Consider the following 15,820-nt stretch of genomic DNA (forward strand, 5'->3'; position numbering starts at 1 on the left):
GACTTTGTTATTCTTTCAGTGCAAGTATTCCTAGGTATGTAATGGCTTTTGTGTTATAGTAAGTGGTAATGATTTTCAGATTTCAGTTTCTAACTCTTTGTTGCCAGTATATAGAAATCTAGTCTTTTTGTAATATCTTGCAGTTTGGAGCACTTTGTTGTCTAATTCTACAAGTTTTGTTGTAGATTAATTGGGTATTTTACATCTGTTGCTTCCCTGGTGGCTCAGATGGTAGCGAACCCCCCTGCAATGTGGAGGACGTGGGTTCGATCCCTAGGTTGGGAAGATCCCCTGGAGAAGGGAATGGCTACCCACTCCAGTATTCTTGCCTGGAGAATTCCATGGACAGAGGAGTGTGGTGTGCTACAGTCAATGAGGTCACAAAGAGTCAGACATGATTGGGCGACTTTCGCTTCACCGTGACAGCATAAGTGAATCTCAGAAACATTACTTGTAGCAAAGAAATCAAAAACAAATTGCACTACTTTATAATTCCATTTCTATGCAGTTCAAGAATATGCAAAACTAAACTATGATTTGGGCTTCCCTGGTAGCTCAGCAATAAAGAATCCACCTGCCAGTGTAGGAGATGTGGGTTCAATTCCTGGGCTGGGAAGATCCCTTGGAGGAGGGATGAGAATCTTATTGACAGCAAAGATGGCAGAGAAAACTTTTGGGTGATCAAAATATTGTTTATATTGATGTAGGAAATGATTATATAGATATATGTGTAAATGGATATATGCATATAAATATATATAAAGTATTGGACCCTTGGCATAAGGCTTCTTTTCCATTTTATTGTATGTAAAATATAATTCAATAAAATACTGTAAAAAACAAGCAAAAAGCACTGGATACAACTGGAGAGAGAAGCAAACTGAAGATAGTTCAGAAGTTAGTATCCAAACCAAAAAAAAGGAAATTTTAAAGGGGGGGAACAGTGAGATGAGCACTAAATTTACAGTGTGGGACATAGTATAACAGGAATATGAAAAGAGTAAGGGAGGAGACACGAGGCTAGATATTTTCAAATCTTTTCAGAAACACAGAACATGGTGGAACAACCAACATCCTAGTAAAACAGCTGAAAGCAAAGAGAAAATCCTAAAATTAGCCTTATGAAAAAAAGGCATGCTGTCTTTTAGGAAATGAAATAATACAGCATATTTAAATCATTAAGTGAAAGCAAGAAAAAAGACAAAAAGGAATATGGAGAGTACACTGTAAAACAGCAAGCCTAAACCAGCCTGTAATTCTATAAATGCAAACAAACAACACGAGTGTCAATCCCTATATTATTTAAGAAAAACCTACCTGTGATGAATAGAAGAGACATCAGTTAAATATAAGGCTATGAACAGGAAGGGAAAGCTATAGTGCACCAATTTAATCAAAAGAAAGCTGGTGAGCTATCCTACCAGAGATCAAATTGCCAACATCCGCTGGATCATCGGAAAAGCAAGAGAGTTCCAGAAAAACATCTACCTCTGCTTTATTGACTATGCCAAAGCCTTTGACTCTGTGGATCACCACAAACTGTGGAAAATTCTGGAAGAGATGGGAATACCAGACCACCTGACCTGCCTCTTGAGAAACCTGTTTGCAGGTCAGGAAGCAACAGTTAGAAATGGACATGGAACAACAGACTGGTTCCAAATAGGAAAAGGAGTACGTCAAGGCTGTATATTGTCACCCTGCTTATTTAACTTATATGCAGAGTACATCATGAGAAACGCTGGGCTGGAGGAAGCACAAGCTGGAATCAAGATTTCCGGGAGAAATATCAGTAGCCTCAGATATGCAGATGACACCACCCTTATGGCAGAAAGTGAAGAAGAACTAAAGAGCCTCTTGATGAAAGTGAAAGAGGAGAGTGAAAAACTTGGCTTAAAACTCAACATTCAGAAAACAAAGGTCATGGCATCCAGGTCCCATTACTTCATGGCAAATAAATGGGGAAACAGTGGAAACAGTGACAGACTTTATTTTGGGTGGCTCCAAAATCACTTCAGATGGTGATTGCAGCCATGAAATTAAAAGATGCTTGCTCCTTGGAAGAAAAGTTATGACCAACCTAGGTGCTGCTGCTGCTAAGTCGCTTCAGTCGTGTTCAACTCTGTGCGACCCCATAGACGGCAGCCCACCAGGCTCCCCTGTCCCTGGGATTCTCCAGGCAAGAACACTGGAGTGGGCTGCCATTGCCTTCTCCAATGCGTGAAAGTGAAGTCACTCAGTCGTGTCCGACTCTTAGCGACCCCATGGACTGCAGCCTACCAGGCTCATCCATCCATGGGATTTGCCAGGCAAGAGTACTGGAGTGGATTGCCATTGCCTTCTCTGGACTAACCTAGGCAGCTTATTAAAAAGCAGAGACATTACTTTGCCAACAAAGGCCCGCCTAGTCAAAGCTATGGTTTTTCCAGTAGTCATGTATGGATGTGAGAGTTGGACTATAAAGAAAGCTGAGCACCGAAGAATTGATGCTTTTGAACTGTGGTGTTGGAGAAAACTCTTGCGAGTCCCTTAGATGGCAAGGAGATCCAACCAGTCCATCCTAAAAGAAATCGGTCCTGAATATTCATTGGAAGGACTGACGCTGAAGCTGAAACTCCAATACTTTGGCCACCTGATGTGAAGAACTGACTCACTGGAAAAGACTCTGATGCTGGGAAAGATTGAAGGCAGGAGGAGAAGGGGACAACAGAGGATGAGATGGTTGGATGGCATCATCGACTCAATGGACATGAGTTTGAGTAAACTCCAGAGTTGGTGATGGACAGGGAGGCCTGGCGTGCTGCATTCCATGGGGTCACAAAGAGTCGGACACAACTGAGTGACTGAACTGAACTGATATCACAACCTCAGAATATATAAATTAAAAAATAGATATAACTAAAAAGAGAAAAAACAAATCAACACTAATAATGAGAGATTTAGAATACATTCTCAGTAGCTGACAAAAGAAGCAGATAAAAAACAATAGATATATAGAAAATTTGAACAATACAAATTTTTAAATGAACATAGTTGTAAAAAAGAACAGTACAAGCCTAAACTATAGAATACACATATTTTTTTCAAGCACGCATGGATGATTTATCAGTCGGCCATAGACTGAGTCACGAAACAAATCTCAACATACTTCAAAATATTAAAAACATAAAATATAGTCTCTCTGATCACACTGGAATATAGTTAGAATTATTACTTAAAGAGAACTGATACTCTCCATGAATTTGGAAATTGAGCAAAGCACATATAAATAATCCATAATTCAAATAAGGACTCTCCATGAGAATTAGAAAAGGTTTTGAACTAAATTATACTGTGATAATTGCATTGTAATAAAGTTATAAAATAAAGTGAATTTTAATAAAATTTTAGTCAAAATTAGTGGGAATCAGCTAAAACCATGTTTAATGAGGAAATTTTAAATCATTGATGCATATATTAGAAAAGAGGAAAGGCAGAAACCAATGATCAAAAGACCTAATTTCACAAGTTGCATGAAGAATAGTCAATTATACACAAAGAGAGTAGGAGAAATAAGATGATACACATAAAGCAAGAAATTAATGAAATTTAAAAAAACACTAAAAAGATCAAAAAACTCAAACTCTGATTCTTTGTTAAGAGTACCCTTGGGGGTGGGAGAGAGGGGGGCGGATTACCTTTCTGCCCCAAGGCCCCTACTCCTCCGATGACCCTGACAGCTGAGAACACTCTCCTCTGTTGGCCCCCAAGACCCTGAAGACTGGGCCCACTCAGTATCACATAACAGACAAGCCCGCAAGCGGCCTTGTCATCACTGACACCTTATCTTGTTCCTCAGTCATGAGTCAAGAATCTGCACACAGAGATGTTTGTGGAACATTTCAAGGACACACGGGCTGAAGAAAAAAGAGGCCGTCCTTTGAAGAACAGGATCAGAATAATGCCTTTATGACTCAGGTATAGATTTGGGTACAATTGGGTGTTGTGCATATTGTCAAGGGAGCGGATCCCTTGCAATCCTGTGGACTCAAGAGGACTGAGAAAACCATAAAGAGGATCCCAGAACCCCATTCCTAGAGGAATGTCTCCCAACAGAAGGGTGGCCTGGTTGATGCTGGACAAGATGCCCTTCCAAAAGGGCACATGAAACCTCTTGCTTCTGCTCATGTTAAACATTTAGTGAAGTTGTGTAACTTAATCTGTCTTGATCATTTTCATATAAACTTTGGATTTCCCAAGCCCAACTGAAGAACCTGTTGGTACATACAGAGCAGAGGTGCGTGGACCTACTTCAGGTGGTCCCCACTGCAGCCGCATATTGGCCTAAACAAATGATGTCTCAGCAGGGTTGGCGCCAAAGCTACACAGATGCCAGCGCTGGAAATGAGTCTGTTAAAAGTGGGTCTGGAAGAACGGCCAGGAAATTCCTGAAATATCTGGGCAACAGCAAAACGTGAACCTCGACTACCCAGGAGCTAGATATTAGGTGCCAGGGAACAGGAGGAAAACGCTGAAAAAGCTTACTTCTTTTAGCTTTTTAGGTATCTTCCCTGAGTTCCCCTCCTCTTGTTAAAAACAGCTTTAATGATGTACATTTAATTTACTACAAAATCACCCATTTTAAGTGTCTCATTCAGTGATTTCAAGCGCTCCCAAGTTTAGGGAAAGCCACACTGGGCCCCGCCGTCCAGGCACAAGGATCTTGCCGGGCGCGACCTCGGCAGCAGGCCAGGAGCCTCCTGAGCGCCACCTTGACCTCCATGTCTCTCAGCGAGTAGATGAGGGGGTTCAGGGAGGGGGCCACGGAAGTGTGGATCGCCGACACCAGCTTGTCCTTGTCCAGAGAGTAGTGTAGATGACGGTGGAGTGGTACCAGGCGACCACCGGGAGGTGGGAGGAGCAGGTGCAGAAGGCGCGCCGCCCGCCCACCGCCGAGCGCATGCGCGGGACGCTGGCGCGATGCGGCCGCGGGAGGGCGAGATCGCCGAGGAGCGCCCCGCCGCCAGGAAGGGCTCTGCCCCGAAGGCCGCGGTTTCACTCGGCTGGGTCGGGGCGCAGGCGCGCTTCAGCAGAGGGGGATCTCACAGAAGAAATGCTCCACCACGTTGGAGCGGCAGAAGGGCAGGCGAAGCAACAGACTCGTGTTCACACTGGTGTAGCTCAAGCTGACTGTCCACACCACCCCCGCCAAGAGCGCGCACAGCCGGGGGCCCATGAGGGCGCCCTAGTGCAGGGGCCGGCAGAGGGCCACTTAGCGGTCATAGGCCATGGCCGACAAGAGCAGCAGCTCGGCCCCCATGGGCCACGTGAAGAAGAAGAGCTGGGCCATGCAGCCCCCATAGGAGATGGTCTTGCTGGCCACCATGCCCACCAGAAGCTCAGGTAGGATCGTGGACGTGTGGAGAATGTCCACCACGGCCAGGTTGACCAGGAAGAAGTACATGGAGGTGTGTGCAGGGCTGGCCTGGAGCTGATGACCACCACAATGAGCAGTTTCCAGAGAGGGCCACTGTGTACAGAAGCAGGAAGGCGAAAAGAGCAGCGTTCGCAGCCCAGGTGTTTCTGAGAATCCCAGAATGAAGAACTCGGTGACCAGCGTCTGGTTCATCACAGCCCTGGATCGTGCCGGCAAGGTCCCTCTGGGACCATGGGCACGGCTCTGATTCAGGCTGTAGAGAAAGAGTTTGAACTTGTTCTGCGTGCTCCCTCTTGCAATTGTGTGCATGACCCGCTTAGAAAGAGGATTTTAAAACTTATTTTGGTAATAAAAATGGAGCTTGGCGCTCCTGATAATTGTGGACCCCTGGGAACTTTCAGTGAGAGCAACTGCCCCCTGAGGTGTGGAGAAGCTCAAATCCCCACGCCTTTCTGCTGGTGCAGGACTAGATGGCCACTCACAGAAATTCCCAGACTCTGATTCCTGGTCAGTGTGCAAGGATTGTGCTTCCCCAGCCCTCATGGAGCACTTGTGGGGTGGAGTTGCGGTGGACTTCCAGGGCAACCCTGGGGAGGGGTGTTCTGACCTCATCTCCTATTTGAAAATCTGTATTTACAGCCACTCACTCATACGCTCAGACAGTGTCTGGGAACAGGGGAGGAACAGCGAGAAAAATAACCTGCTATTGGAAAGAACCTCTTTCCCAAATCCCCATTCTCCTCCTGGACTCACTACATCCAATCAGTACTGATGGAGGTCAACCAAGGGTCCTCACACCACTGCCTAGTGACTTGCAAGTGGTCACTGGAAAGCCAGGGGTCAGGATGGGACTGGACCCTGATTCAACTCCAGATTCTCTGCTGCCAGCCCCTGCACAGCCCACAACAGGGAGGCCCCCCTCCCCAAAATCAGAGACAAATCACCACCAAAATGCTTCACCTGAATCAAAAAAATCCGCCCAGATAATCCTGAAATAGTGGGCACTCAGGCGCTTGCATGCCAGCTTCCAAATGGAGATGTAAGTGCAGATGTCCTGGCTCTCTGCAAACCAAGCTTCTGTGTGGGGCTCTGCTGATTTCAAACTCGTGCTTCTTGAAAACATTTCACCACTTAGATAATAGCACTTTAGTTATGAAGGAAGATTGTCTGCATAAAGCTGGTGACCAGCAAACTACTTCATGGTGTCGGCTAAGACCTGGCCTTCCTGTGCCCGTCTGCTTTAAAGCTAACATCTGAAGGTTAGGGCTTCACTAAACTCTACAGAGACAGGTCCCTGTGAGGAGTGGCCCGAGAATGACACCCAGACGACCAACTGAAATGTGTTCACTGCTGTGGAAAGTGGTGACAGCTTTCAACCAACCATCTCTTACATGAAAGGAGAGAAAAAAAGACAAGTATAGGAAGAGAGAGAGATTTTAGACCACATTTCGTGCACATTATTAATTCTCCTTTTTACTGAACTTTCTCAAATATGACTGCCAAAGTGATCTCATGACTCTTAGTCACAGGAAAATATAATCATCCACCCAAATCAGAGCATTGTTTTTCATCTATACGACACATGATACATACAATACACATTCAATTATAGTATGTGCTTACAAAAGATGGAAAATATCTTTCCGGTATTCTTGGTATTCTCTCAAGAAACTTCCTTCTCTGTCCTAAGGAAAAAACTCTGAAGAATTCTCAGCAATCATTAGGAGATAGAAATGATTAAAAGAAAAAAATAATACAGTGGATCCACCTGATATAAAGAGTAGCTGCTGCTGCTGCTAAGCCGCTTCAGTCATGTCTGACTCTGTGCAACCCCATAGACGGCAGCCCACCAGGCTCCGCTGTCCCTGGGATTCTCCAGGCAAGAACACTGGAGTGGGTTGCCATTTCCTTCTCCAGTGCATGAAAGTGAAAAGTGAAAGTGAAGTCGCCCAGTCGCGTCTGACTCTTAGCGACCCCATGGACTGCAGCCTACCAGGCTCCTCTGTCCATGGGATAAAGAGTAGAGTCCATCAGAAATCTGTGACCAGGGCTAGACAAGCCCTATATTGTCTAATGTCAGCAGACATGACTCACAGATCATGCTCAAGGGCCCTGAGGGGCCAATTAGCACAGAACCTGCCCTCCTTCACTAGGCGAAACCACCATGGATTCAGGACTCTCTGGAGAAGCTGACCAGCACCTTGGGGACAGATCAAATCACCACCAAGTAAGAACTGAGGTCATCCTTGGAAGCTACTGGAACATGGACTGGTACTCAGAAGTGTCCATCCAAGGACGGGTTGACTAGCAGCAGCAGCATGAACAGCTGCAGGATGTACAGAGCTGACATATCAATGAGGTTGTGGTGGCACCCAATCAGTCAACAGTCTGGCCCATCATTTCTGCTGAGGGCAGACACTGACCTCCCATCCCAAGAAGAAAGCACAAAGAAGTCACGGCTAACCCCTATCAGCTGGTCATTGGCCCAGGGCTCCTACTGGTCGTCTCCAGACTTCAGCATCTTGGAGTGTTAATGGCCATGTGCCTCTGCAGACATTGCCTTCAGTGTCTGCTCCTTCCCTGCTGTCTTCCTCACACAGCCAGCAAGTGCGGATTTCACCCAGTCATGGCTACAACTCCTCTTAACAATTACTTGACATGAGGGGGAAAGGGAAGATGCCCTGCCCTGGGCAAATTACACACCTTGGCTAGTGCTAACCAGTGGCTGCAGGCTTCCCTACTCCTACAAAGCATTAACTGTACCACTGGGGACTTCAGTCTCCCAGGACATTAAATGTGGAATCACTGGTGACTGGTCAGCAGGTCTTCTTAGACCCATCCTGCTGATCTTGCCTGGATAGCTTCAATTTCTAGTTTGATCTAATTCAAGGATCTACTCACTCACCCTGACTCAGCACAGGGGTTTTATGTCTTCATTCTCCATTCTGTGTTTTCAGAAAAGGGGTCAGCTTCTAACTTAGGGTGGTTGTAGAGAGTCAATATGCTACCATTGTTGTTGTTCAATCACTCAGTTGTATCCGGCTTTTTGTGGTCCCATTGACTGCAGCATGCCAGGCTTCCCTGTCTATCACCATCTCCCGGAGCTTGCTCAAACTCATGTCCATTGAGTTGGTGATGCCATCCAATCATCTAATCCTCTGTCGTCCCCTTCTCCTCTTGCCTTCAATCTTTCCCAGCATCAGAGTCTTTTCAAATGAGTCAGTTCTTCATATCAGGTGGCCAAAGTACTTGAGCTTCAGCTTCAGCATCAGTCCTTCCAGTGATATTCAGGGTTGATCTCCTTTAGGATGGACTGGTTGGATCTCCTTGCAGTCCAAGAGACTCTCAAAAGTCTTCTCCAACACCACAGTTCAAAAGCATCAATTCTTCAGTGCTCAGACTTCTTTATGGTCCAACTCTCACATCCATACATGACTACTGGAAAAACTATAGCTTGGCTAGACAGATCTTTGTCAGCAAAGTGTGTCTATGCCTTTTAATTTGCTATCTAAGTTTGTCATAGCTTTTCTTCCAAAGAGCAAGCATCTTTTAATTTCATGGCCCCGGTCACCATCTGCAGTGATTTTGGAGCTCAAGAAAATAAAGTCCTTCAGTTTCCACTGTTTCCCCATCTACTTGCCATGAAGGGATGGGACCAGGTGCCGTGATCTTTGTTTTTTGAATGCTGAGTTTTAAGCAAACTTTTTCACTCTCCTCTTTCACCTTCTTCAAGAGCTCTTTAGTTCCTCTTTGCTTTCTGCCATAAGGGTGGTGTCATCTGCATATCTGAGTTTATTGATATTTCTCCTAGCAATCTTGATCCAGCTTGTGCTTCATCCAGCCCAGCATTTTGCGTGATGTACTCTGCATAGTCAGAGGCTTTAACATAGTCAATGAAGCAGAAATGGGTCTTTTTCTGGAATTCTCTTGCTTTTTCTATCATCCAGTGGATGTTGGCTATTTGATCTCTGGTTCCTATGCCTTTTCTAAAACCAGTTTGTATTCTGGAAGTTCTCAGTTCACATACTGTTGAAGCCTAACTTTGAGGATTTTGAGCATTAGTTTGTTAGCATGGAGAATGAGTGCAATTATGTGGTAGTTTGAACGTTCTTTGGCATTAGAATGAAAACTGACCTTTTCCAGTCTTGTGGCCACTGCTGAGGACTACGTTTACTTCTGTATGATTGATAAGTAAAAGTATATACTTTGTACAACATGGGTTTTCTAGGGTGTAAAACATGATTTGATACGTGTAAACTGTGACATGATGACCACGGTAAAGGTAACTAACACGCTCACAATCTCACAAAGTTGCTTTTTAAGAATGCTTCACGTTCACTCTCTCTGTAAATATCAGGTAAACAATAAGCATTATCAACCTTGACTCCATGCAATGTATTCCATCCTGAGAACTTACGTGTCTCGTAACTGAGAGTTTGTACTGTTTGATCCCTATGTCCCCGTTTCCCACACTCCCAAGCTCCAAGCAAGCACCATCCTACTCTGATTCTCTGTGATCAGTTTGTTAGGTTCCAAAGGACAAGCAGTACAGTATTTGTCATTTTGTCCACCATATCTCACTGGGCATGGTGTCCTCCAGGTTGTCACAAATGGCAGGGTGATATCTAACTGTTTGATGGAGTCTTTAGTATTTTCTATGTGTAAGGTCATGCCATCTGCAAATACAGATAGTTTTCCTTTTTCCTTTCTGATTTGGATACTTCTTTTTGTTGCATCTTTGCCCTGCCTAGGACTTCCAGTACTGTGGTGAATCAAAGTGGTGAGAGTGGGCATCCTTGTCTTATCCCTCATCTAGAGGAAAACTTTTCATTCACCATTGAGGATGTTAGCTGTGGGACTGTCATATATGGCCTTCATTATGTTGAGGTACCTTCTTTCTATACCTGATGCTTGACAGGTTTTATCATGAAGGATGTTTTATTTTGTCAAATATTTTCTCAGCATCTGTTGAAATGAGCATATTGTTTTTATCCTTTATTCTATCAATGTGGTGAATCATATTGATTGATTTGCATATGTTGAACTATCCTTGCATCACAGGGTTAAAGCCCACTGATTCTACCTATTAATGTGCTGTTGAATTGGTTTACTAACATTTTAAGATTTTTGGATCTATGTGCATCAAGAATATGTGCCTGGAATTCTTTTCTCATAGTGTCTTTGTCTGACTTTGGTAACAGGGTAGTGCTGGCCTGGTAAAATGAGTTTACAAGTGTTTCCTTCTCTTCATATCGTTATAAGAGTTTGAAAGTGAGAGGGTTAACAGGTAGGAAGGCCAGAGGTCCCCAAGGGACAGGAGCAAATAAACTGCAAGTGGCGGACATTGTTTCTCAAACCTTAGGCTGATAATGGCTCAACAAACCAGTATTCACATAAATTGTTTTATGGCCGGAGATGGCTCACCATGTGCCATCCTATCTCAAAAATGTGTGTTGTGGAGACAACCTGGTGAAACTCCCTCAGCCTTGAGGTGTTCCCCTTATCTGATTAGCAGCCAACTAACATATATAAACCGCCTTGCTAAAAACTAGCAAGGGGGGACTCTTTCTGTCCCTTTCTGATGTCTATGTCAGAAGCTTTCTCTACGTCTTTTTACACTTTAATAAAACTTTGCTACACAAAAGCTCTGAGTGATCAAGCCTCATCTCTGGCCCCAGATTCAGAGGCCATGAATGCTGGTGTTCACAGCTGACAGCAGCAACCTTTCAAAAGGACTGGTGTTGATCCTTAAATATTTTGTAGAATTCACCCATGAAATCATTTGGTCCTGAGCTTTTCTTTGTTGGGAAGTTTTTCTGCTATTATTATTATTATTATTACTGCATTAATCTCCTTACTCACTAGTTTTGTTCGGATTATGTATTTCTGATCAGTCTTCATAGGTGATTAGGTTTATAGAAATTTATTCATTTCTTCTACATGATCCAGTTAGGGGGTATAATTGTTCATAGTATTTCCTTATGACTGTCTATCATAGTATTTCCTATGACTGACTGATCCGAGGGTTATCTCTTCATGTCGTTTATTGTTTCCTGTGCTGTGCAAAAGCTTTTAAGTTTAGGTTCCATTTGTGTATTTTTGTTTTTATTTTCATTACTCTAGGAGGTGGGTCAAAAAAATTTTTTATGTCAGAGTGTTCTGCCCATTTTCCTCTACAAGTTTTGTAGTTTCTGGCCTTAGATTCATGTCTTTAATCCATTTTGAGTATATTTTTGTGCACGGTGTTAGGGAGGGAGTGTTCTAATTTCATTCTTTTACTGTAGCTGTCCCGTTTTCCTAGCACCATTTATTGAAGAGGCTGTCTTTTCTCCATTGTATATTCTTGCTTCCTTTGTTGTAGATTAATTGACCATAGGTGTGTGGGTTTCTCTCTGGACGTTCTATCCTGTTCTGTTGATATATAGTTCTGTTTCTGTGCCAGTACCATACTGTTTTGATGACTGTAGCTTTTTAGTATAGTCTGGAGTAAAGGTGTCTAATTCTTCCAGCTCCATTTTTCTTTCTCAAGATTGCTTTGACTATTCAGGATCTTCTGTATTTCCATACAAATTGTAAAAAGATTTTTTATCTAATTCTGTGAAAAACTACCACTGATAATTTGATGGTAATTGCATTGAATCTGTTGCTTGCTTTGGGTGGTATAATCATTTTGGTAATACTGGTTTTTCCAAACCAAGAACTATGTCTGTCATCTTTGATTTCTTTCATCAGTATCTTATAGTTTTCTGAGTACAGGTCTTTTACCTCCTTGGGTAGGTTTATTCCTAGGTATTTTATACATTTTGATGTGATGGCAAATGGAATTGTTTCCTTAATTTCTCTTTCTGTTCTTTTTCTGTTAGTGTATAGGAATGCAAGCGATTTCTGTGAATTAATTTTGTATCCTGCAACCTGATCAAATTCATTTATAAGCTCTAGTCGTTTTCTGGTAGCCTCTTTAGGATTTTCTATCTATAGTATCACATCATCTACAAACAGTGACAGTTTTTACTTCTTCCTCTCCAATTTGTATTCCTTTTATTTTTTTATTCTCTGATTGCTATGGCTAGGACTTCCAAAACTAGGTTGAATACAAGTGGTGAGAGTGGACATCCTTGTTTTGTTCTTGATCTTTGAGGGAATGTTTTCTGTTTTTCATTATTGAAAATTCCCGTTTCTTCAGGGTAAGTTCCTGAGGTTTTATTTTCTTCATTTTGTGGTGTCATGTTTGCTCTATTATTCATGTTCTGTTTAGCCTTGAATTTCTCTCTGTGCACTCAAAGGAGCGAACACCTCTTCCAGTCTTTAAAAACTAATTTTGGCAGCTAAAAAACTTCTTTTGGGTCCCTGGGCTGATGGTACTGTTTGTGGAACTCAGCTGAGTGGGTGGGAGCCCAGTCAAATGTCTGCTGGTGAGCCCACAGCAGGGTTTGCAGTTGGAAGTCCCATTAACAGGATCTCTCTCCTAGGTGGGTGTGGATTCTGTCTGGTCTTTGAGTGGATGGCACTGTCTCTAGGATCTTGTTCAATAGAGCTAACACTAGACAAAGATCTGTTCAGGGTCTGCAGACAGTCTGCAGACAGTGTTACCAGATTCACAGATGTGTGTGGCTTCAGCAGGTCACTTGGGTGGCAGGATTCCCCCAGATGCAGCTGACAGGAGGTGGTGCTGAGTCACAGGGCTGCTTTCAGGAAGCACAGCCAAGACTGGGTTTGAGATGGGCTCAAGGCACAAAGAAGGGTGTCTTCTGCCAGGCTCCTGTGGAGTCAGGACTCCCTCTACTGCAGCCTGAGTGGAGCCAGGTCCCAGGACTGCTTCAGGATCCACAGTTGGACCGATATCAGCAGACCTACCTCTGGGAGCACAAATGGGCATGGCTACACGTGGGTCACTGGGCAAGTTGAAGCACACTCACAGCTGGGAGTTCAGCCAAATTACAAAACCATGTCAGGACGTACAGACATACCAAGACTAAAGGGTTTGCCTCAGGGGCACAGACACTCACTTCTCCCAGTGTGGACCTAGGTTTTTTAGTTCCTCCACATCCCTCAGGAGGAACCCTGCAACCTCTCCCCTCACCAACCCCATGTTCGCTCTGTATTATCTTTGATTTCTCATCCTCCTAATCATCCAGGCCAGATCCCCTTGACTCAAAACAAATTTTATTCCAGCAGGGGGTCCAAACATCCATGCATTCATCAGAAATTTGTAGATCATAGTCTGGCACCAAACACCAGCTTAGCCTCAGGGATGCAGTGAAAGCCTGGACACATCCGTGCCCTTCCTAAGAGTTTACACAATACACATATGGCAGATGTGAAGTGGGGATTCATAGACACAGCAGCAGCTCTGCCTTGCTCTGTCTGTGCCCCTGGCTCCTGAATGCTTCCCTCCTAACTGGACCTCCACTTCCCTCTGAGGACTACACTTCAACTCCTGATGCCACATCACTTGGTATGAGAACAGGATGTCTTGCATATTTACAGTCCAGCCCCACAGCAAGTGAACAGTGACTGGTCAGAGTGTCAGAATGAAATCCCACTGCCCTTACTTTTGCCAATTTTATGCTCCAGAGCTCCCTGTGGGATCAGGCTGAAACTTCACCTGAAATCAATCATATTCAAGCTTCACGTCATCTCCTTCTCTACATGGTTTCCCTGGAGAATCTGCTTAATAAACCTCTTGCACAAAGTGCTACCTCTGGGTCTGGTCTAGGAAGCCCACCCAAGGCAGTCAGCCAATGGCTGCTACTGGCTGACGATAGGTGTTTGGGTTGAGAAGCTACTTATAATTCAGGTAAATAATTACACCAATGGGAAGTGTGTATTATGGGCAATGATGGACTTCTGGATGGTGTGCCTTGGGGCCAACTTATACCACTGCAGGGGGAGCAGCACCAGCTTACCAAGGATCCAGATGGGTTCAGCACTTCCAAAGACTTTCACATATACCCTATTTGATGCTCCCAATTCCACCCTTCCTGGGAGTTCCATGTAATGTGATGCACATGATTTCAGTCCTGCTTTCAGAGAATGTTCCATCATCATCTCCTCCCTTCTCATGCCACTGTCTCCCCTCCATGTCTACTGAAGACTTCAGGGACAGGTCTCCTTTCAAAGGGCTGGGGGAGAAACACCTGAATATGTGGTTCAGGCTTTGGTACTGTGCACTTTGCTCCTTTGACTTCTTCAGTTCACTTCAGTTCAGTCATTCAGTCGTGTCCAATTCTTTGCAACCCCACGGACTGCAGCACACCCAGCTTCCCTGTCTATCACCAACTGCCGGAGATTACTCAAACTCATGTCCATTGAGTTGGTGATGCCATCCAACCATCTTATCCTCTGTCATCCCCTTTTCCTCCCGCCTTCAATCTTTCCCAGCATCAAGATCACTTCAAATGAGTCAGTTCTTCACATCAGGTGGCCAAAGTAGTGGAGTTCCAGCTTCAACATCAGTCCTTCCAACGAATATTCAGAGTTGATTTCCTTTAGGATGGACTGGTTGGATCTCCTTGCAGTCCAAGGGACTCTCAAGAGTCTTCTCCAACACCACAGTTCAAACGCATCAATTCTTTGGCGCTCAGTTATCTTTACAGTCCAACTCTCACATCCATACATGACCACTGGAAAAACCATAGCTTTGACTAGATGGACCTTTGTTGGCAAAGAAATGTCTCTGCTTTTTAATAAGCTATCTAGGTTGGTCATAACTTTTCTTCCAAGGAGTAAGTGTCTTTTAATTTCATGGCTGCAGTCACTATCTGCAGTGATTTTGGAGGCTCCAAAATAAAGTCTGTCAGTGTTTCCACTGTTTCTCCATCTATTTGCCATGAAGTAATGGGACCAGATGCCATGATCTTCATTTATTAAATGTTGAGTTTTAAACCAACTTTTTCACTCTCCTCTTTGACTTTCATCAAAAGGCTCTTTAGTTCTTCTTCGCTTTCTGTCATAAGGGTGGTGTCATCTGCATATCTGAGGTTATTGATATTTCTCCCGGCAAGCTTGATTTCAGGTTGTTGTTCATCCAGTCCAGCGTTTCTCATGATGTACTCTGCATAGAAGTTAAATAAGCAGAGTGACAATATACAGCATTGACATACTCCTTTCCCGATTTGGAACCAGTCTGCTGTTCCATGTCCCTAACTGTTGCTTCTTGACCTGCGTACAGATTTCTCAGGAGGCAGGTCAGGTGGTCTGGTATTCCCATCTCTCAGCGCCATCACTTATAGGCGAGATTGCCACTGGGGTCGTCAGCACCGCACCACATTGTGTGGCCCAATTCTAAACTGCACAAAATCTCAGTTCCAGTCTAAAGTCCAGCATCACAGTTCTCCAGAAGAACATGCACATACCATTCACCCAATAAATGTTTACTGAATACCTACTATGTGTCAGGCATTCAGT

The 15,820-nt window shown here is 44.1% G+C and overlaps 1 protein-coding gene and 1 pseudogene across 2 annotated transcripts in view; both read right to left on the bottom strand.

Annotated features, from left to right (window-relative positions):
* The window catches only part of CYP2E1 (cytochrome P450 family 2 subfamily E member 1), a 46,225-nt gene that overhangs the window by 22,765 nt on the left and 7,640 nt on the right, over positions 1 to 15,820 (bottom strand). The gene's annotated exons all lie outside the window — the stretch shown is intronic.
* Positions 4,640 to 5,605, bottom strand: LOC145539903 (olfactory receptor 13A1-like; annotated as a pseudogene).

This window comes from Giraffa tippelskirchi, chromosome 2 (genome assembly GCF_054371585.1).
Source record: "Giraffa tippelskirchi isolate mGirTip1 chromosome 2, T2T-mGirTip1v1.2.pri, whole genome shotgun sequence".
Taxonomy (NCBI): domain Eukaryota; kingdom Metazoa; phylum Chordata; class Mammalia; order Artiodactyla; family Giraffidae; genus Giraffa; species Giraffa tippelskirchi.